The sequence below is a fragment of the Pogoniulus pusillus genome, chromosome 24 (assembly GCF_015220805.1).
Source record: "Pogoniulus pusillus isolate bPogPus1 chromosome 24, bPogPus1.pri, whole genome shotgun sequence".
In the NCBI taxonomy this organism is placed as follows: Eukaryota; Metazoa; Chordata; class Aves; order Piciformes; family Lybiidae; genus Pogoniulus; species Pogoniulus pusillus.
In genome coordinates, this window is record NC_087287.1 from 13,471,301 (window position 1) to 13,493,158 (window position 21,858).

At 44.3% G+C, this 21,858-nt stretch overlaps 1 protein-coding gene across 1 annotated transcript in view; it reads right to left on the reverse strand.

Annotated features, from left to right (window-relative positions):
- The window catches only part of LOC135186333 (uncharacterized), a 268,707-nt gene that overhangs the window by 103,921 nt on the left and 142,928 nt on the right, over positions 1 to 21,858 (reverse strand). The window lies entirely within an intron of this gene.

The window sequence follows — 21,858 nt, forward strand, 5'->3', positions numbered from 1 at the left end:
TCAGGAGGTCCCACTCTATAAGTAAGGTCACTCATAGCAGAGCAGGGTGTTACTAATACACACACTAACAGATGCCCTGAGCCTCTTAGCCAGTGTGCTGTGGTATGTAAGAAGCTTCATTGTGTTCCTCAACAACTCCCTGCTTCTCTGTGCTAATGAAAATATCAATTGCCCATGGCCATCAGAAAACATCACCTTTTAGAGGATCAACAGAAGTCACTCACTAACTCCTTTTGCCTTTGCCCTCTCTGTCAAGTTCTGGAAACCCTGTGGCCACTGCACTGCCTCACCTCCTAAGACCACTCTTCTCCTTCCACCTCCTGAAAGGTGAAGGATGCAGAGAACATTAGTAGTCTGCCGAGGCAATTAATCCAGAGCCACATCAGACAGATACATAGTATCTGTTAAAACTCCCCCAGTTATCAAAAAAATACTACTTTCCAGGTAACTAAGTCTAGAACACCTATGCTCTGCCCTGCCACGGGGTCTCTGGGGAAGGACATGTATCTGAGATTTATTTTCAAGTATCTGGACATCTGTCTTGAACAGCCTCTACCTTGGCCCTAAGATGTTTGATCATCTCTGTCATTACCACTTGACATGAAATTAGATTTTTCTATTTATGGGAGATTTTGTACCTAAAAAGCACAAATTCACCAGTAGATCAAACCTGTACATGATTTTTTTGGGGTGAAAAGGCTCCAAACATTGCTTGTTTAGGGGGGCAAAACCCAAATCAGCTTCAGGAAATGTAATCTTTCTAATTTAATTTAGAAGACAGAGTTTTGTTTGTGCATGTAGAGCATTATAATTAAAAATGATAATTTCCACTGGCAGGACTTAACTCGATGTCAATAATTAGTTAAAATTAAGTAGCTCCCCCTACTAATAACATTTAGGGCATGTGGTTCTTAATACTGATGGCAACAGCTCTATTGCACAATCAAGTGCCATTCTGGTGTAGAAAAAGGGTAGAGGTACCCTGAGTTCTGACTGGGATAAATAAGGGTTTTTCAACTATTCTGGTACAGCAGCACACCAAGCACACCTGGTGGTACCAACAGACACCAGCTGCTATCCATTTCTACGTATGCTGTGGAAATATGAGGGCTGGGGGTCAGGAGATGGGGGACAGGCTCTGCTCACTTGCTCTCTGTGGTAGGACAAGAAGCAATGGGTATAAGATGCAGCACAGGAGGTTCCACCTCAACACAAGGAGCAACTTCTTGACTGTAAGGTTCACAGAACACTTGAACAGGCTCCCCAGAGAGGTTGCAGGGTCTCCTTCTCTGGACATTGTCAAGGCCTGTCTGGATGCATTCCTCTGTGATCTGTGCTAGATTGTGTGGCCCTGCTCTGGCAGGGGGGTTGGACTGGATGATCTGCTTGGGTCCCTTCTAACGTCTAACATCCTGTGATCTAACATAGTCCACAAGCTTTGCAATCACAGTTCTCTCCCTGTGTTTTGCTCACTCCTTGTTCAAGAGCCCAGGAAGGCACAGGGCATATCTTCTTTGTACTTTAATACAGGCAGAAAAGAGCAGCAACACAAAACTGGAGAACACCTAAGAAAAAATCCCAAAACAGCAGTAAAAAAAAAGCATCTTTAAATTGTTTGGATTCCATTTGAGTCTGGAATTGAAGTGCAGGTCAGTTCACATACTTGTGTCCTTTGTGATGGCAATTCTATGGGATGTATAGAGACAGAAATCACCCATTTTTAGCGAGAAAATATCTACCTTTCTCCTTAATGGCTACTTAAAACTCAGATGGCACTAAATCCTCTTTGCACCACCCTTCACTGCCGCGAAGCCAGCAACAGGGGGACAACAAACACGCAGCAGAAGCCAAGTACAGGGGAGGTAGCTAAGGCTGCCTGCAGTAAGAATCGGGTTCTGTTCTGAGGGTTTCAGTTCAGTCATAGAGAAATCACACCAACAATTTGTACAAATCACAATCCAGACAGGCTGGCAACAAAAGTTTGACTATTTCTCATACTCCAAATCTCTGAACACTTTTTCTCTTGTAATGACATGGTGAAAAAGCTGATGATCATAAATATGGAGCGTATCACCCTGTCCTTTAACTCCCTTCTTGTTGCTTTTACAGCATAATACATGCATCTCAAATAAATTAAACATGTGACATATAAAATCAGTTCATGGGGTTTGTTTTTCTGGGGGGAGGGGGGTGTGGTGTGTCAAAATCCTGGGAAACCAAAACGTTGAAAATCACTTGTCAAAACGTTCTGGGATGAAGTAGTTAAGCTGTCATCAACAGCTTAAGCACTGTTTATTTGAATATGTAAAGCAACTTCTTGAGAAAAATCAAAAGTACAGAGTCTGTTGTTGATCAGAGTTCTTTCTCCAGACGCCTTAATGCTGCTTCCCTGATCTCCCGGGGAAAGAAAACTCTGCGTGAAGTGCGAGGCCACATACACCCGCAGTGAAGCAAGAGCACTGCTCTGCTGACACAACTGATCTGACAAAGTATGGCAATGGCATTACCATGGTACTACAGGATTATTACTCTGCAGCACCCATTCTTTGCAATGGAGTTACTCTGTGCTTACCACAAAACAGCAAGAAGCATTTTGCAGTAACACAATAAACAACCCATGTCATCTCCCTATCTGCACCTTGTGCAGGAGCAGATACAGAGCCAATCTAAACCCAAATCTATGAGAGCTATAATAATGCCAGGATGACATGCCTCTTAAGCTGTTTACAGCTGACAGGCTAAGTGAAATGGTTTGACAAGGAAGAACACAGCATGTGTTGACAACCCTGCTTAGTTCATATTTGAAAGGCAAAATTAAAGTCATACTTTTACAAGGTGCAGAATTCTGCTCACTTGAAGGACATTCTCTTGAGCAAGGCATAGTATTAAGCCAGTGCCGTCCTCCTGTTTTTATGTGTAGACCACTAAGTGGCACACCTCAAAACCCAGTCCTGATTTCCTATCCCAGCAATTGCTCCTGAAAACATATCATTTAGAAGAGGATGGAGAAGGTAACACTGAGAGCAGCCTTAAACGTTCACCCTCTGTAATTTAAGGGAGCACAGCAACATATGGGCAGCATTTGGCTTTTCTTGCAGCAGGCAGCACCATTAGGAAAGAGCAAACATCAAACAAAGGCTAAGTACAAATCCTCTCTATCCACAGAGACACTTTCACTTGATTACAGGATATGACAGAAAAACCTAAAACCAGAGTGAATCCTAAAAGAAGTAAATAAGAGCTAAGTTAGGTCAGAGGAAAGGGCTGGAGACAGGCACTGGGCAAACCAGACCAATTTAGCAGTACTTGTACAGTTCTAAGGCAAAGGGAGCAGGAAGACTCAAAGGACAAATGGTGGCAAATGGCTGGCCTCTCATTTTCACTTCATCCTTGCTAATCCTCTGGGCTAGCAGCAAACAGGGTTGTCAGCAACTCACACAGCAGTCAGAATGAAAGTAACTTCGTGGGTTAGCCCAGCTACTACAGAAGAGGTTTCTTCATTTCAGAAGTTCCTGACAGTACTTTGCTCCCTCACTGTCAGAGGCCATGGGAAACCATGAACACGAATCTCTTCCCTCCCACTTTGAGAAACAGTGACTATTATTGTAGGGTAGATGCCCTGAAGTGGGACAAGCCAATGCCTACTGTTCCTTTTCTGTGGATGAGCCCTGAGGTGGAGCTGCCAGCAACACCAGTCAGTCCAGATCTTTCAATGAGATCTGTAACTGGTGAAAATGAGCCAAAAGTTGCCAAATGAAATCATCTCACTGAGGGGAACTACGAGGAAAGCAATGCATTTGGAGGCATAAGACACAGTTGTCACTGCGTTTACATCAGATGGACTTCACAGGCTCAGCTCACCAGGACCAAAAAGCTGCACTGCCAGGGATCAAGAGCAGCTCAGCTGCTGGCAGCACTTTCCTTACAGTGAAGCGATGAACTAGAGCCAACTGAAACCTTAGTCCAGAGTTTGTATGTAGCGGTTCCAAAGAGCTTCATTTGCAGCTCCATGTCTGGAGCCCCCACTGGAAGATCATGGACAAGGTCTGTTCAAAACTTCTGTTTGAAGCTGTAGTTCAGGAATCAGAGTGGTGCTGAGTAGAAGCATTTTTTCAAACTAATGGAAGTTTTGTGTACATATTTCTTCCCACACATGAAGGTCATCAAATGTTTGTGTGCCAAATGTTAGAATTGATGCTATCCTAATGAACTCTGAAAACATTTTCCTGTCAAAGCAAATAGAACAATTTGACATCACTGATCCCAGCATCGACCAAAGAGGAAAAGCAAACAAACCATCAGTTAAAAAAACAGAGGGGTTTTTTGTGCTCTAAGTTCAAGGATGTGAGTCCAGCAGTGCAATGACAAAGGGGAGCACGGTGCAGATGACAAAAGGGTTATGCTTGCCATAGAGTCAGTCCTGGGAAAAAGGGAGTGCCTCAGCATGGAAGTCAGAAATGCAGGGGTGCTGCTACTTCTTCCTACCATGTGGCACACGTGAGATCCCTCGTGCCTGTTCTGGGTTGTGACCTGTAACACGTGCCACAGGCACCTGAGCAGAGAGCAAATCCTACTACCCAACCTGGTCAGAAACTGCAAATGGATGACATTCTTACAAGTAAACCAGCAGGTCTTAACTTGTCCATCAAGAAACCTTTTCCTTTTTTTCTTTCCATTGCATCTGTCTACCCTTGTGACCTTCCCCCTCCTTCTCCTAGGGCATCCCCCAAACCATCTATCCAAGTATAATCCGTGGAATGTCAAGTCTGTTGCAAATGGATGCAAGCACAAAGGAAGTCTATCCTATAGTTAAGCTGCTAGATTGGAGTATGAGAGATCCAAACTAATATCTTCCTTTCTAACACATCATTCCTTGGTGTATTTGTGAAACCATCCTGTGTGGGCAATAACTACACCTCCTCCTTTGCCTCTTCTGCTTGTTCAGGAATTTGGGACAGATTTTGTCTTGCTGTGCAGAGTTTCTAGAAAAGCAGAGCCCAGTCACAATCTCTGTAGGTAGCTGATAGTTCAATATTCGACTAATTAAAGCTAATTTTACTATGCACATGGCACAGAGGGAAAGAGAGAGACTTTCTGCAGAGCACGCAGGGCATCTGCAAGCCTGCCGAAAGCAGCTAAGTAGCAAGCACTGATGAAGTTCCAGACTAATGTTTCTCCTTAGCTGCCTTGGCCTTGTTGTGGAGGAGATTTTTCACCAAAATTGCTGCAGGATGGAGGTCCTGCTGAAAAGTGCTACGTTAAATTTGGGAATGATGACAAAGGAACCAGAACAGAATTGAAAGGATGAAACATGCTTTGTTGCTCCCTACATCAAGCACGTTTCCATTTTATTTACTGTTTTAATTTCCAGTTCTCCCATGCCCACCCTGTGCCATCACCTATGTTTTTCAAACCAAAAGGTATTATCCCAGCTTCCATTTCTCCAAAAGTCACTTCTAATCTCAGTCACTCTCCAGCCCTGCAGTTTTCCTTCTCCTTGACAAGCCTGACCACTTAAATTTCCATCTGCTCAGATGTTTACCCCCACCCCTTTCTGTTCCCATCTCATTTCTTCCCCTTCCAGTTTTTGTGATGCCATCATACATCTATGCCAGCACAGAGAACATGCAGCAACAGACGTATAGATCCTGGCTGCGTTCAGGAAAGGGGAAAGGTTGGAGTGAATAACATCCTGCGTGTGAATGATTCCCTTGCTTGCTGTACTGCAGCGAGCTGTGCTTTCATACCCTGTGATGGATGCGAGTTATGGGTCACTCCCTCACTCGCGGAAATAAACGTACAACACTTGCCAGTTGCTGCTCTGTGTACTGCAAAATGTTATCACTTCAGATCTATACACTCAGCAGACTAATCACACCAACAACACAGGTACAGCACAACAGCTCTACTACCAAGTGTTTTCTGTTGAGACAGACAGATGCAGAATCGCCCTTAGCAATAAAGTGGTGCTACATTATCCAGAGGGAGACATTTTATGTTCAAAGAGTCTATCATATCCAGAGCTTGCCCTGGGTGGACTTAGCATGCAAAAAGCAATATTTAAGTGATTTGCTGAACTGGCCTAATAGCACAAAACACTCCTGGCTCTATTTGCTTATAAATACATTTCAAGGCACTGATTGAAGTCTGTAGAGCCCTAAATGGTCTGGGACCCAGTTACTTAAGAGATATCATCTCTCCTGGTAAATCTAACATGGTAATTCGGAACTGCCAGTTGCTCTTGCTTTATTTTCCTGGGTGGACAGTGGGGTTCTTTAACAGAAAATGCATCAGCCTGGAACCTGTCCACATCAGCCTTCACACACACACAACAATGCTTCAGAGGACTGTTGCAAGGAGAAATACTGAGCTCTCTGCTCAGCAAGTTTGCTGATGACACCAAACTGGGAGGCTTGGCTGATGCAGCTGAAGGCTGTGCAGCCATCCAGCAAGACTTGGACAGGCTGGAGAGCTGGGCACAGAGAAACCAAATGAGGTTCAACAAAGACAAGTGCAGAGTCCTGCACCTGGGGAGGAATAATAAATTGCACCAGTACAGGCTGGGAGGTGATCTGCTGGAGAGCAGCCCCATGGAAGGGGATCTAGGAATGGTGGTGGATAACAAGTTATCCATGGGACAGCCAAGAAGGCCAATGGGACCTGGGGTGTATTAAGAAGAGTGCACCCAGCCAATCAAGGGAGGTTTGCCTCCCCTTCTGCTCTGCCCTGGTAAGACCCCATCTTCAGCCTTCAGTTTTGGGCTCCCCAGATTAAGAGGGACAAGGATGTGCTGGACAGGGTCTGGCAGAGGGCTACAGGGATGATTAGAGCACTGCCTGATGAGGAGAGGCTGAGGGACCTGGGACTTTTTAGCCTGGAGAAGAGAAGACTGAGAGGGGATTTAATAAATATCTACAAATATCTGAGGGATGGGGGCCAGAAGAGAGGGGGGCAGGCTCTGCTAACTTGCTCCCTGTGATAGGACAAGGAGCAATGGGTGTAAATTGCGGCACAAGAGGTTTCACCTGAACACAAGGGGGAACTTATTTACAGTAAGGGTCACAGAACACTAGAACAGGCTCCCCAGAGAGGCTGTGAAGTCTCCTGCTCTGGAGACTTTCAAGGCCCATCTGGATGTGTTCCTCTGTAGCTGTGTTAGATTGTATGGTCCTGTTCTGGTGGGGGGGGTTGGACTTGGTGATCTCTTTGAGTCCCTTCCAACCCCTGACATCCTGTGATCCTGATCTCTTCAAAGTGACAAACATAACTTAATCTCTTGAGTGGTCTTTTACATTATGCTAGTGACAGAGGGCCTAGAAGTGACTAGAGGGACATATACTCAGGAAACCTATTCCAGAAATCTTTGCTCTTCCTCCTAGAGCCACAGAGCCAGCATGAGAGCTGAGAAATGACACTCTCCTATGCACTACCTGTCCACAAGCCCTGAGCTGTCCTCCTGGCATCCAGGTAAGGTCACCAGAGAGACTAGAACCCTTTGGTGAACTCAGCTCCATCAAGGCACCCTTAAAACACTTAGCTAATGAGAGTAGGTCCTGGCCACTTGTGTTTTATTTACAACTGCATGTTCCATTCCAGGTTCATTTTAAGGGGCATGAGCTGCTAAAGCACTAGATGCTCTTATCTGCTTCCCCCAAGGGAAACAGATACATAAACTACGTAAGATTGCAGGTTTTTAAGATTAAATATTATAAACACAGATTAAATTATATGCTTTTTATCCCTGTAAGAAACTCTTGTTCATGGCATTCTGTCCCAAGTTTCCAAAGTAATTTTTACTTACATTCTCATTTAGAAGCTTTTAAGGCACAGACAAGAGGGAACACATTTGTGAACGTAACTGGCAACAGAGAGCTCAGTTCTGCCTCTCAGTTACCCCTAAAACTCAGAAGACAACAGAAGAAACACCCGTGCCAGCCACAGAGGAAACACCCAGAGCAGCTAAAGCCCACTCAGAGCAGGACTGCATAGACTCCTCCACAGGTCGCCAGAGGAGTCCCCAGCAGTGAGGAAAGGTGGTCGCAGGATAACCATGCCTTGTAGTCAAAGAAACCATTGCCTTAATCTCTGTTTTCCTGCCATCAGCAAAGACTACAGGGTCACCTTCTCAAGAGGAAGTTTGATTCCTTGTCTTTTCAGGAAGACTGTCCCCACGAAAAGGAGCAGGGAAAGATAAGTAGCCATCCGAAGGATAACAGCCTCAGTGGGTTGTTTTGCTGTTTGCTCTAGTTCACTGGCTTAAAAGGGTCAGCAACCTTCATCCTGAAGACCCTATCAGAGAAGTAGCTTTGAGCAAAACATATAATTAACCTTTGGAACTCGCTGTAGCAGGATATCAGTGAGGAAGCACAAGAGAGAGATTCTCATTTTTTACAAAGGATAGCTCTAAGGACAGATAAAATATCATCAGTATTTTCACTACAGAGAATTCACTGCTAACAGCCACTAAGCATCCGGCTCTTGGGAATCCAGGACAAACCAACCAGGGACTGACAAATTCTTCCCTCACCAAATGGCAGGTGAGTATGATTGGCAAAACAAATAATATGAATACAGGCTGCCTGAAGTCTTCAGAAACAGCCACTCTCAGAGGCAGGAATAGAAACTAGAGCTGGTAACTGGATATTTGACCCACTCCATTACAGCAATTTTTGTGTCCAGCTTTCTGCTTCATGTGTGCTTACTTGCTAGCTCCCAAGTGATGGCCCTTCAAAATCTGAGAAAGATTAACCAGAAGTACATAAGCCCCAGGCTGACCACAAAGGCTTAACATGCAAGTTGAAAGCAGTGTACATAGAGATGATTTCAAAATGAAATACTCAGGAAGCAACTGAAAACATTTTATTTTACTGTGCAGGAGATTCGAATGGCTTTGGCTAAGAAGAACCCAACTGACAAACCTGTCTGCAAATGACATCCTTTAAAGTGACTTCTGTCAGATGTAGGGGGGGAAAAAAAGAAAATCTCTGGGTTAGAGGGACAGGGCAGCAGACAGGAGACATGAGATACTTGGTACGTGCTGACATTTGCAGTACTTTGAAGCACTTAAAACACAACTTTTCTTCAAGACAGAGAAGGTCTGAAAAGTGCAGCATATGCTGAACCATCATGGTAATGGCAGCAAGAGGACGTAGCAAAGACCTTTGCCAACAAGATGCTGCAGTTTCTCCCATTTTGTTACCACCACCATCAGAATAAACAAGAAAACATCTTTAACGCTACTGAGTGAACTTCTCAGAGGCAGAAATATAGTTTGTAACTATATTTCTAGCACTGGGTAACTGTCTACCTGGCAGCAGTGTAACTCATCCTGGATCACTTCACACCCATCAGTTCATTCTTGGTTTGAAAAGGTAAGCCTTTAGATTTGATCTGAAGGATCAAATGGGATCCAGATGAAGTTCAACAAGGACAAGTGCAGAGTCCTGCATCTGGGGAGGGATAATAAACTGCGTCAGTACAGGCTGGGAGGTGATCTGCTGGAAAGCAGCCCTGTGGAGAGGGACCTGGGGGTCCTGGTGGCTAACAAGTTAACCATGGCACAGGTGGCTAACAAGTTAACCAAGGCCAATGGGATCCTGGGCTGTATTAGGAAGAGCGTGTCCAGCAGATTAAGGGAGGTTCTCCTCCCCCTCTACTGTGTCCTGGTGAGACCTCATCTTGAGCACTGTGTTCAGTCTTGGGCTCCCCAGCTTAAGAGGGACAGGGATCTGCTGGGGAGGGTCCAGCAGAGGGCTACAAGGATAATGAGGGGACTGGAGGACATGGCTTATGAGGAGAGGCTGAGGTGTAAGTTGCAGCAAAAGAGGTTCTGCCTCAGTACAAGTGGGAACTTCTTGACTGTAAGGGTCACAGAACACTGGAACAGGCTCCCCAGAGAAGTTGTGGAGTCTTCCTCTCTGGAGCCTTTCAAGACCTGTCTGGATGTGTTCCTCTGTGATCTGTGCTAGATTGTGTGGTCCTGCTCTGGCAGGGGGGTTGGACTCAATGATCTCCTTGGGTCCCGTCCAACCCCTAATATCCTCTGAGCTTAAAATTAACAAATAAATAAATAAATAGAATTGTAGCTTTGGTTTCAACACTTCTCTACACAAAGTCAAATTCTCACCACATGTAATGGTGTGGGAAAAAAGCCCCAAACACACCACCCACAACCTAACAAAAGCCCCTGCACCCTTGTGAAACATAGAAAGGGAAGCTGTGCTGCGAGCTCTGACAGTAATGAAAACAAAACTGGATTGATTCTAGAGAATTTATTGACCAAAATTTAGTTAGGGTCTTTTTGGTTTGTTTTGTTTTAACGATTGCACACCATTTAATTTTTATGAGCTCGATTATGCCTTTAAGGCACATTCCAGCAGAGGGCTGAGGTGAAAAAGCCTCTCCAGGGAGGATGAAGCAGCAGAAAATGCCTTTGGGATGTGCAAGAGTTGAGCTAATCCTTCCTAGGCATGTGTTCACTGTTACCTACTTGCAGATCTTGCACTTTCCAGTGAAAAAGCAAATCTGTGGGCCCATGGCTAGGAAATTTCTGCCTCTTTCTGTGCATTGTGCCTAGGTGTTATAGGGGACTGATCCAAACCCTCCTTGAGGCATAACAGCTGCAGATTTTTCATGAACAAGCTCTTCAATTTGGGGATCCAGTCTCTTCAACACCTTTCCATCACCAAAACCTGGGCTTTCTGAGGAAGGACAGAGATTGTGTGCCTCAGATATCTCAAGGCTGCCAGTGCTGGAAAGTTTGTTTTAAAAAACTCTTTAAGTTGCTCACTCTAGAGAATGTGTAATGACTTAAAACACTGCAGTTGTTGAAAACTCAGGCATATGAGTGAACTGCTCCTCTCATCTGCCCAACAGGTCAAGCCCTTCGACCCCTCTCCTTCCCTAGTGATAGACAGGAACAAGGGCTGATGCAAGGTTAACTGGGCAGGGGGGTGAGTGATCAATACTATGCAACCCAGTTACACTAACCTTACCCCATTTTAGCTTAACTCTTTCCTGAAGCAGAGACTAGAGCTCTGCCTTTTCAGGAAGCACTATGCAGCCTTAAGCTCCAGGCCTGCTGTACATCAGCCTCCTTCCTGATAAGCAGGTGCTGTTCCTTCCACTTCATTTGCCAGATGAGAGGACTGCACACTTCCCTGGAAAAACAAGCTTTTTGTGCCTGAAGAAAACACTAGAAATGCCATAAAATGTTGTTCATAGTATTTAGGATCCTTGGAACAACTTCAAAGAAAACTCCACTAGGTACAAAACCTATTCCACAGCTTCTCAAATGCATCTTCCCTCGCCTCGGTTCTGTTGCATATTGAAGTGTGCATCTTTCCAGAAAACAGGTACAGACCCTTGCTTTAATCCATCCCTGTGAAAACATTTCCCTAAGACTTCCCTTTACAAAGAAATTTGCAGTTCTAAAATTCAGTGTGCACCACCTGGGCTCCCCACAGTCTACCATCCTAGTTCCTGCAGCAAACAGCCAGCTCTGGAGATGTGCTGGTCCTGCTTCCCGAGAGGTGCCACAAGTTATAGCGTGTCTCTGAAGTTGTCCAGCTGTCAGCACAACATCTCCAGAGCAGAGCTGGGCCTCTCCCAGGAGAGCTGCCAAAGGCTGCCTGACCTGTCTAGTTAGGGCACAGCCCCTTCACTTCACTCTCTGGATTGACCACACTTCACCTGTGGTGTGACAGCAGCAGAGGGACAGACCTGCTGCACATCTTCCTGGAGCGCTCTAGCTGAGCTGCCCTGTGTCTTCCCCAGCTACTTGCTCCCAAACACAGAACCTCTGTGTCTTGAGCATTCAGCTTGTGTGTTCCTTTCTTTGGCCTCTGCCGCTGCTCTATTCATCTCCCAGTCAAACACTGCATCATAAGGAGTGTTTAGAAAAGCAAAAAATGGGAATGCTGGGCAAGTCAATGCAAAAGTTCAAACTGAGCCTAGCACCAAAAAAAAACTTCTCTACCTCTCCCAGAACCAGAATGAATAAGAAATGTCCATATTTACTGTCAAATTGTACAAGTCACACCACCAAATGGATCACCAAAATGACAGGGGCAGCTGGCAGCCCCTTGCTTACTTTCCTGCCAACACCTAATTGGTGGCCCTCTGCATCTCAACTTTACATCCCACTGCCATCAGGCAGCCTCTGGGGAAGAGCTGTCCACGGCTGTCCCCAGCAGAGCTGCGCAGTGTCTCACAGCGCTGCCACCCAGGAGGGCTCCTCCAAGGTGAGGGATAAAGGACCAGCAGGACTGATACTGTGTCTAATGTGGCACAAGGTTCCCTCGGCACAGCGTGCCTTGGCTAATGAATGGCACTGCCCCAAGTGCAAACAAGGCGGCAAAGGTTCTGCTTTCAAAGCCAGTGCACTGCACTTCAACGAAGATTTTTCCCCCCTAAAAAGTTTTAATATACACACTAAATTAAGCTTGAGAAAAGGGGACATTTCATCTTTAATCTATTTACTTCTGAATATTTAACATACAATTCTGGCACCAATCACCAGATTTAACTGGAAAATTACTCACTAATCTGTTTGCTTATTTGGAATAATTGGGTAGGCTGCCAGGGAAGAGGATTTCCTACCCTGTTTAATATCTCAGTTAGTAGTCCAATTTCAGCTTGGCGGCATAATTACTCTGACAGAGCTGTAGCCACAGGGCCTGTGAGTGGGGCTGCTTTTTAAACCGTAAATTATGGAGGATTAGCATTTATGAATTTTAAATCAGGGCTGTGGTAGGAGACACTAAAGCTGCTTAGAGCTTGCAAACCACTGCATTCAATCACCAGTCATTAACACGTTCCTTCCCAAGCCTGTCTGCAATCACATTTAATAAAAAGGTATTTCTAATTCGCTTTAGAATATCGTGGCTCTGTGGCTCCTGCAGAACACCAGCCACAAGGAGATCCACTCGCCAGGAAAAAAGCATCACGATTTCATCTGACCCCGATTTACCTCCCACATGAGATGTTAAAGGGCTACCTCTTTTGCCCAGCGTCTAGCGTTTCTTCTAGCAGATGGCATGAACCCTTCTGTACTTAACCAATCACAAAAATCACAAACCTGCGGAAAAACAGAGCTGCAGTGTGGCTGAGCAGCAGAGAGCAGAACTCTGCCATCCCCCTAGCTCAGGAGCTTTGGCTTGTCAGCTCTCCGCTGTTGTGTTTGCCTGTCAGGCTCCCGATGAATCATTACGGGGTAAATCCTTCCTTTGATGTAGGCATGTAACTTCTTTTAAGGCCAATGAGAGTTATGTACATGTACTGAGGGCAGAATATTTTATGCCCTGAAGAAGTCGTCTTAGGGAAAAAAAATGCCAACAATCACACCGCTTTGAACTTCCAAGTTGCTCCACTCGGGAGTCTAAAGAGCTGTGAAGCTGTAAGACTTGCATCCAAATGCAAATGCTGAGCCCCTTCTTCCTCCTAAACATGTGCATCACGACTCTTCCAAAGACCAAAGACACACATAGAAAACCTACAATTTTCACACTGAGAGCCTTCATGTATTAAATCAACTGCGTATACGTTCATAAGAACACATAGATAGAGAAAACCTCCTAACAAAACCAACCAAGGAAGCAACCAGAAGGAAAGAAAGAGTAAAACAAGATGACCAGGAATAAAACTTTAAACAGCACCTGTCATTCCAAGCTAAGGAAAACACAGGCAATTTACAAAGGATGCTGACTGAACTCCTCCCACAGCATCTCTCTGTAATTATCCCAGAAACTCAGGAGAGCTCTGAATTCTCCAGGCCACCTCCAGGAAGGGACAGGAGGAATTCCCCTGCCATTGCACGGTGATGGAGATTCGTACACCCGCCTCAGAGCCCGGCAGCAGTGACCTCTGACATAAGCAGGATACCAACCAATGATGCATTACACTGCGATCAACAATGCTATTCACTGAAGCAACCAGATGATTTAGGATTCCCAAACCTCATTGAAAGTCGCTGGAAATCAGGCACTTTGAAAAGTCGACACTTTTGAAAATGCCTTTTAATCTCCTAAATTACTCATGCTTTTGAAAACTTTACTCATGCTAAGTACTTTGGGGGCCTCAGTCACTGAAAGCTAAACTGAAAAATGCTAAGGAAGGACCATTTAGACAGAACCCTGCTCAGCTCTTATCTCTCTTCTATCCTCCTAGCAACAATAGACAGAAGGAAAGCAGAGCTCTTGGCAACATCAGCCCTGTGCCAAGAATTTGTGTGACAGAGTGGCAGGTCCCTGGACCCTATTAAGGCCAGTCAAACAGATGGATTTCCTTCCCTAGTGCAAGCAGAGTAGACTTTTTCTAGCTGACCTCCTCCTTCCAAAGGCTGAGTGGTGCCACCACCTCTCCCTAAACCACGAGAAAGATGCAGTCCTTAGTGCTGCAGGAGGAACAATTTGATGACTCTTCCAACACCACAAACCATCCATGTCCTGAGCAACAATCCTGTGCGTTGCTCCTCTTGCTAACTCTTCTTGCCTGTACTCTGTTGTGTGCACATTTCTTCATTATTCTTTTTGCCTGCACCGTAGGGGTGCACACAGCATGGGGACAAAGGTTACATGAGTAGGGTCGAAGCAGCATCTGCTTGGTATTCAGAAGCTGAGGTGCTGCTAAGTGGCTTTCCTCACTTTAAGGAGCAGTTAGAGGACAAAGAATGGATGCAGGCGGGTGATCAGGATGAAATGCTCCCCAGAGTGCATATATATATATATATATATATATATATATATATATATATGTGTGATTGACTTAGTGCTGCTTTTCTAGATCACCCTCAGGAGCCCCAGCATGTCTCAGGACTCAGTCCCTAACAAGTAAGAGCAGTGTCCAACCTCTAACTATAAGGGTTATTCTTTGCAGGTAAAAATAGAGTGCAGCAAGCCACCCTCACCTTATCTAAAACACCTCTTCAAACACACTCATCCAGACCATCTATCATACTGTGGGAGGGTGAAGAGGCACCATACGAGGAAGTGGAAATAAAGGAGCTGTGCATTGTTTGGAATAGCACCAAACAGCAGGACATTCCCCAGGGCTGTTCAAGTTGGCTTTGGGAGCGTTGCTGTGATCTCTGTAGAGACAGCATAAGAGCTACAACAGAGACCAGATTCAAAACCCTGACAATCAAAGTCTGAAAGGAAAAAAAAAGACCTAAACAATTTGGACTCAACTCCTACACAGTGTCTCTAAGCAGCTTCAATTCCTCAGCATTTGGGCAAAGAGCTAGAGCACTTTCTTACTCCTCTCTGCCCTACGCAATTTGCCGTAAAATGCTGGCTGCGGCCAGAAGTTACATTTTAGTCCTCATAAATCAAAGGAAGAGGAATACCCTCTGCTTTTAATGTTTATATTGTAATATTTCTAAATACATCCAAATCCCTTCTCATCCCACAGGGTTTCTTATCTGTGGCTCTGAAAGTATCTCAAAACTTGCAAAAGAAAATACTTCTTCCCCTAAGGCAAGGAGGAGGAGGGGAGGTTGCACCATATATATAATGACCGATATAACTTTGACTTGGAAATCTCTCTTCAAAAGGCTTAATATGCTTCCTGTGCCCCAGAAATATATAATGTATAAAGCAATCCTGCCTGCCTCCTCCTCAAAGCCACCTGAACAATCTCCTTTCATTGGCCATGGGGCTTTACAAGAGACTCCTCTGTAGAACCAGGTGGCTCAGCATATGGCCTTGCTTTTCTGCCACTACAGCTAGAAGCATTTTAGACAGATAATTTACCTCAAAGATTGGTTGCTGGCCAGCAGAGTCAATACCATTTCCTGTGACATAGGAGTGGATCCAGTATTGCTCTGGGTCCTTTCCAAGATTCAGTCCTTCTCACCTTACATGAGAAAATTTGGGAAAGCAATGAGTTGCTATGAACAAGAGAGTCCTTGACTCACTTAAGAGCTTTGTTCAATCACAGGTAATACAAAATACTCCATCAGGTAATATGGTGATGGCCACTTGAAGGAAAATAAAAACCTTTGTAGATACTGCTGCATGAAGATTGGTAGCATAAAGGCACACAGAGTCCAATACTTGAAAGGCTCAAAACCTGGATAATTGTACAGTCCTGCAAGCTGCAGCCTTTTGGCATTTGTGAGAAGGGAGTAAAGATCTCAGGTTGCTGCTCCAAGGGAGCAAAAATCAGTTAAACTCATCTTACCTGTCCAGAGCAGACAGGCTTGATAGCTGTGGAACACAGATGATACACTTCTGCAGACAACAGCTCCAAACACAAGCCCATCCATAGCATTGTACTGATACCAGCTCTACCTCTCAAGTCCTGCTTCACAATACTGTGACATCAAGCTTCATATTGCTGTTTGTCATGCTTCTGGTCTTATGGCACATGGTTAAATTGATATCTCAAAATGATGCAGCATGCTGAATGCTTTTCCACAACCTTTCACGTCCATGTGTGAATTTTCTTTACCTCTGTGAGCCAAGTACTTGATGAATGACAGTGGAGAATACTTTCATTAGTGTTAAGGGGATAGCTAAGGAGTCGAAGCATGCGAGTCAGTTCTTATATGTAGCTTGATATACTTACAGTGTACTGTAGAGAGCATAATCCCATACAGACAAGGTTTAAAAATAAGGTTCTCATTGGAAAGCAGGAGGGACTCATGACTGAAAAATACACTGGTCAGGGCTGTAGATCTGCAGAAATTTTGTGAGACAGGAGATCAGTGAGCGTGCCACCTAACTACACCCTGAGCAACAAAAGCCGCAGTGCTGCAGCCACAGAAGTTTTGCAATGGTTTGTCTCTACCTGTGGCATTGAGAAAGAGGAAGGACAAAAGTGATGTGAATCCTGGAATACCACCAAGCAAAGTCAGAAGTGCACTCAGATACTAGGCCACAGGATCAAGTCTCAAATATGTCTTAATGCTAAAACTCTTCTGAACATGATGTATTGCTTTAACAGGTTAAATATCATCCTCTGCTTCTTGGTTTAATGTGGGGCAAAACTATTGAGGCAAGGAGCAGAAAGGGCATCAGCTCAGAGAATTTCATACAGAGATGCTGCAGTAAAACTCTTTGAGCTTCATTTTCTGCAGACTCTTTATGAAAGTTGGTAACAATTCCACCATGTTCAGATGGAAGAGCACTTCATCTGCAAAATGTGTATCTCCTCATGCACCTCTTTGTATGTTACAAACTCTCCCATAGCCAAGGTGAGAGACCACCAAGGTCTTTTTTTTGCTTTGCCAATATCTGCTAGATGGTCCCAAGCCAGGGGCTCCTAGGCACTGGAAATTCCTCCAGTGGTGCAATGAGTCCATGGAAATAGGCATGCAGTGTATGCAAAAAGGGTTCCTACTCCAGAATGGCTCCTAAAGAATCAGAAGAGGGTAAGATGCTCTCTCTGCTCTTCCTAAAGCTCCCTCTGTCAGTCTGCACAGGTTTCCACATTGTGAAGCTCCAAAAAAGCCTCCTTTAGTCTTCCAACCCTTGAAATACAGAAAGTTCTAAGAGTGAGATTCCTGGATTGCAAATTAAAGCTGATCCATCTCACCAAATAGATCTCGAGTCGGATCCACAGCTGGTGTGACTGACTTCAGTGCAGCTAGATTGATTTATGCTGCCTGAGGATCTGCTCTTCCACAGTTAGTGACATCTCAATTTCCTTTTTAATAAGCAATGGCCCTTGTTATAATGGGGTATATGGAAGGAGAGATGTAAAAGTTCATAATGTGAAAATTGATTATCATGTACGTTAGACTATTTCCTGCTGTGCCCTTTGTTTTGGTATGCGTGTTTCATTTTGTTACTCCAAGCTGTTTCACTCTCTCTGAGCGATGCTATGAAACACATTAATTATCTCATTATCTTTAGGGCAAAACCTTCAGTCCTCCTTAAAACAAAACATTCGCTCAAAACCTTCCTTAGACTTCATTAGGGATTCTGAGGGTGATGAGAGAGGACAGGACTGACTGAAGCCACACCAAAACGCACACCAGATCTTGCTTCTATTTGCGCACCTGCAGCTTTAACTAAAGCAAACAACCACAAAGGCCAAACCAAAGAACCACCTCAGTGGGGGTTTGTTTGGGGGTGGGGTTTTTTTTTAGCGTTCAAAATAAAATTGGTCTCAGATTCCCAATTCATACATCAAAGTGTGAACCCAGAAGAACTTTTCAAGGCTTAGTCGTAAAGTTCCAGAAGAGAGGAGAAGAGAAACGACAGGTAACTTTACTTACAGCCCCACCAGAAGGTGCCGCAGAAATATGGCAACGTCGGCACCCTGAATTAGCCTCTCCAGCAGATAAAAATGATCTAAGGCTTTTATCTTCATAAATAAATCTTAATTAAGATAATGTCTTCCCAAAGGATAAAGCAGAGGAAGGTAAAAGAGAAGAACAAACCGCCACAAATAATTTGTCACACGCTCTCCCACTTAGAATTTAGGATCGGGCTGGGGTCATTTTGTAAAGAAAATAATGTTCCAGGCCCATCACAATTTGTGAAAGTCAGGTTAGAGTAAAAGCAAAATTCCCCACTGTCCTCGCAAGATTTCTTGCCCTGTTCTTTTGTGAATACGGTAGAATGGGTGATGGATGGGAGGTTGCCCCTTTCCAGAGTTCTTGCTGTGTTTTGTGATAACTCATTATATTTCTTTCTTTACAAATAGCCCCATTAACACTCCAGAATTGAACAGAATCATAAAGCTTGAAACATCCCACTCCCATTCCAGTCGAGCTGGAGGTATTGTTTCATGAATTACAGAGCTGCCAAAACCTGATTTACCCAAGCGGAGCCTTCAAAGCCGAGTCGCAGCTATTTATTTATTTATTTTGGATTGTAAAAGAAAATACTTTTCCCTGAGATAAGGATGATATAACCTAGCTACAGCTTTATTTAAATTGAATTAGCTGCCTTTTTTATTTCTTCAACAATATGGTTGATGGAAATGATTTAGCCCTTGGTCTTTCTTTTTTTGGGGGGGGGGGCTGAACTAAAAGCCTTGTTAAACCATTTATAGGAAATTTACAAAACAGAAGGGAGTCAAAGTCTCTGTGGCCTCAATAAAACCTTATATATTCTGAGATTAGATGTCACTCTTAGTCATATGAATCTAAACAAGACTACTATAATCCTCTCTGTTATGGAGATATTTATTTTTGTCTGAAAAAAACTTCAAAGCAGGCTGTGACAAATAATCAAAATCAAAATTTGCATTCCAATGAGAGTTTCTTTTTAATAAAGAATAATAACTCTCACAGCTCTTCTGTAAAGAATTGAGCTTGCTTACTTCAAGTTTCAGGGGATTGGGGTGTGGAGTTGTGGGTTTGGATTGTGTTTTGGTTTGTTTTCCTATCTCCCATTCATCGTCATTCAGTAAAGCATTTGCTGCTTTGGGGGAGAATGCTGCATCAAATCAAGAAACACATCAATGAAATCAAATCCATTTTTCTTCAAGGATCACCATCAGTACATAATCTTACAACTGCCTTCCTAGGTGAATGCTCCACAAAGACATAATCTTTTCCTCGAGGAACTGGAGCTGGCTTTCAGTGCAGTTGGAACAGCACAGGCAGTGGATGAACCTGCTTTTCCCCATGTGCATACTTGTTTGAATGATTTTCCTTTCCTCACTGTGGTGCCAGTAGAGAGCATCTGCAATGGTCTTTGGACTAGGACCTCAGCACAGCAAACCTACATCACACCACATTGGATTCTCTGAAGACATTTGTGACACCTTTTTTAGGGCAGATGAAGACACCCTGAGCTCACAGGCACGCACACACAAACATCCCTTCCTTACAGGCCTGTACACACACAGCCAGGGCTGGTAGCTCACCTGAGGAGGTTGGAACAATTACTTTCTCTAACCTACCTATCCTATTCCCTCTGATAAATTTCTTTTAGGTAGGAGACCCATTTGGTGCACACTTGAGTGCCAAGACCACTGCTCACCAAATCTTTCCAGTGGCTGTGCATAGCTGAGGGAAGACACTCTTCCATTTTGCCCATAGCCTTGCTTTGGCATGGATTGCTTTGTCCTTTCAGGCTACTGTTGTTTCTTTCCTTCCAGTAGTATTAATCTAAAAATTGAAACCCCAGAAATAACAATGCACTCAACACTGTGCATAAAACTATCTTGGGGCTTCTAGACTTCCAGCTTCTAACAATGAATTCATGCTAAAATCAAAGTGTCATTCTCTTTTCCTATGCAAACCTCCTCTAACGGCATTCTAGGACTCATCATAGAATCAACCAGGTTGGAAGAGACTTCCAAGATCATGCAGTCCAAGCTAGCACCCAGCCCTAGCCCATCAACCAGACCATGGCACTAAGTGCCTTGTCCAGTCCCCTCCAGGGATAGCGTCTCCACCACCTCCCTCTCCTCCCAGGTACACACACAGATGAAAATGTCTGCATGTCTCACAGGGGGGACTGTTGGGATCTTGTCTACCTGTTAATAGCTTACAGAAGTGACAAATTCACAGTCCTTAAATCATCAGTTTCTTCAGTTACTTATTTAAACCACAAGTTAGGAAACTTGGTAAAGAAGACCTGTGTGGAAATGCAGGAGAGCTGCAGAAGGAAGAGTGAAAAGCAGCAAGGGTGGTCTAGCGACGCTAGGACACTTTTGCCAAGAGCTCCGGAAAGGGCTGAACAGAAACACCCATCAATAGAAGTAACCTCGGGCTCCCATTTCATGTCACCCTGGCTTCGAGTGTGAAGAGTCCACTTTAGCCCCTGGGAAACGCAAGGCAGTGTAGGACAAGGTGCCAAGAAACTAGGTTCTCTCTGGTGGGAGTTTCTGCAGAAGCAGGACAGCTATTTACATCTGTTTGGTCTAAGCCAAGGAGGCAAGAGCCATTGAAGAATATCAGCTCAGCAGCCCTAAACGAGCGTGAAATACTCCTGCCAGATACGGCGTTTGCTGGCAGCCTTTGGCAGGGGGCTGGCAGCACTCATGGCTCTCACTGCCTCCCCCGCTCCGTGCCACTCAGTTACAGACTTGTGTAGTCCCCTGTATACAAAGCTGATTCTGCATCTCCTTTGTTATGTAAACGAGATACAGAAACACTTCTCAGATCCCCTAAAGCAAAAAGGCTGCCTGCGAACTGCAAAACCTGACTTGTGTGGCAGGCTGGTCAGCCTGTCCAGCCAAAGCCTCTCCAATATGCTGGGCTTTAATTTGACGTTTCCTTTCCAGGCAATAGGGCCTGGCCCACTTTGGTTTTCATCCACTGTGCCACAACTGCTTTCTTACCACCGCTTTTGGTGTATTAATTGCTTTAATAGCCCTCATTCCAAAGCAGCCCTGGGTTGAAAAGCATATGAAGGAAACCTTAACAAAAAATAATTTGTGACAGCACATTACATGAGCTGCTTTGATATTCTGATCTCACCCCACTTAAGTACAGTTCTTGGAAGTGAAGGACAGTGGTGTAAGTCAATCTCAGTTAAATGCTAGCTTTGCTCATTTAACAATGCAATGGGCACACTTGGCTGTGTTCACTAAAATCTTGTTTGATACCAATTAAGCCTTAAAAAAAAAAATCCATTAATAGTCTCTGAATGCTTCTCAGACTCACTTTGCAATTTACTTCAAAAAGACTCAAAGTTGGATGAAACTGCAAAGATCTGCCAAAGACTCAGCAAAAAGGGGCTGATCTGGAATAAATGGTACTTTCAATAACGATAAACCCCTGCATACCCTTCAAGTGGGCCCTAAATCTGTCTCTATCCTCTACACCTTTAACTTTATCCTGCACAAAGCACTAGGCACTATTTTCTTCTTGAAAATATCTCTCATAATTGATACTTTCTTGAAGAGCTACTTAGCAAGAACAGTCAGACTTCAGAATATTGTTCTCAGGTACAC